This window comes from Arvicanthis niloticus, chromosome 7 (assembly GCF_011762505.2).
Source record: "Arvicanthis niloticus isolate mArvNil1 chromosome 7, mArvNil1.pat.X, whole genome shotgun sequence".
Lineage (NCBI taxonomy): Eukaryota > Metazoa > Chordata > Mammalia > Rodentia > Muridae > Arvicanthis > Arvicanthis niloticus.
The window spans coordinates 36135724-36137546 of record NC_047664.1 but is presented as its reverse complement, the minus strand read 5'-3'; the positions used below and the strand labels follow the sequence as shown (position 1 = coordinate 36137546).

The following is a 1823-nucleotide window of genomic DNA, read 5'->3' as shown; positions in this document are numbered from 1 at the left end:
GAAGGAAAGAGCCAACTTGGGAAAATTAACCTTAACATGCATGCATCCACATACACACAAGCACCACACACACTACCAGCCATACACACACATAAACAAACAACAGAAAATGCCTGGAGGGATAGCTCAGCAGTTAAGAACTCTTGCTATTATCTTTCCAGAGGACTGGAGTTCAAGTCCTAGTACCCACACTGAATGGCTTACAGCTGCTTGTAACTCCAGCTCTAGATCTGATACCTTCTTCTGCCATCTTCTAGCACTAGTGCACATATGGCATGCAGACAGACAGACAGACAGACAGACATATACACACTACAAACTAAAAATAAAACTTTTCTTTTAATGAAAGCATGCTCACTCTGGCCACACATATACTAAAATTGGAACAATGAAGAGATTAGCATGGCCCCTGTGCAAGGATAGCACAAATTCACAAAGCATTTTATATTTGAAAAAATTATGGTGAAACTAATTTTTTTTAAAAACCCACTATCTCAAAAGCCTACATATTCTGTATGGTGGTTAATCTTGTTTTTCAACTTTATAAGATCTCAAATCACCTAGAAAAGACTAAGTTCTGGGCATGTCTGTGAGAAAGTTTCTAGGCTGAGTTGATTGAAATAGGAAGAGTTACCCCAAACACAGCACCATACTAGAGACCAGGTTACCAGGATGAATAAAAAGGAGGGAGTGGCCGAGAGTGGTGCATGTGCACTCAGGAGGCAGAAGTGGGCCATCCTCTTGCATTTGAGGTCTAGTCTACAGAACAAGTTCAGGACAGTCAGTGCTACACAGAGAAACCCTGTTTCAAAACACACACACAGAGAGAGAGAGAGAGAGAGAGAGAGAGAGAGAGACAGAGAGAGAGACAGAGAGAGAGACAGAGAGAGAGACAGAGAGAGAGACAGAGAGACAGAGAGAGAGAGCATTTTAAAAGGAGGGAATGAACTGAGACCAGTGTTTAAATTCTCTGCTTCCTGGCTTCTAACTTGACCAGCCACCTCATCCCTCCGCCACCGTGATAAACTGTATCCTGGAACCAGGGGCCAAAATAAACCCTTCAATCCTTGAGTTGTTCTTGTCAGACATTTTGCTGTAGAAATGAGAAAAATAACCAATACACTGTGTGATTCTATTTATAAAACATTCTTTATATGAGAAAATTGTAGAGGCAGTAAATAGATTGGTGGTTACTAGTAATTAGGGAGAAAAGGAGGGGGATGTGGCTGTAAAAAGGACACACAAGGCATCCTTTCGATGGAAATGTTCTGTATTTTGACTTGTGGTAGCCAAACAAATTTACACATGTGATGAAATTGTATAGAAATAAATATACAGACACACAAAGATACAAAGTACAAACACATAAACAAAAGCTGTAAAACTGGTCAAATTAAAAGTGGGGTGAATTGTTTAAACATTGTATTCATCCATCCATCCGTTAGTTTGGGGGAAGGAGAAGGATGGTTTTGGTATTTCAAGACAGGGTTTCTCTGTGTAGCCCTGGCTGTCCTGGAACTCACTCTGCAGACCACGCTGGCCTTGAACTTAGAGATCTACCTGCTTCTGTGTCCTCAACTCTGGGATTAAAGGTGTGAGCCACTACTGCCCAGGGGTTGCTGCTGCTGCTTCCTCCTCTTCCTCATCCTCCTCCCCTTCTGCCTTTTATGAAATAGCTTATTTTGGCTTACAGTTCCAGAAGAGTAAGAGTCCACCATGATGGGTAGGAAGGCAGCAAGTGACAGTCAGGGCATCAGAAACAGGAAGCCGGGAGACCACTTCCTTGGAGTGACTTTTTCTAACTAAATTTAAGTCTGTGGTTA

General features: G+C 41.9%; 1 non-coding gene across 1 annotated transcript; it reads left to right on the top strand.

Annotated features, from left to right (window-relative positions):
* Positions 1-348: 348 nt before the first annotated feature.
* LOC117713268 (U6 spliceosomal RNA) lies at positions 349-452 on the top strand. The gene has a single exon (XR_004607432.1). It is a non-coding gene; the product is annotated as a U6 spliceosomal RNA (small nuclear RNA).
* The last annotated feature ends 1371 nt before the right edge of the window (positions 453-1823 follow it).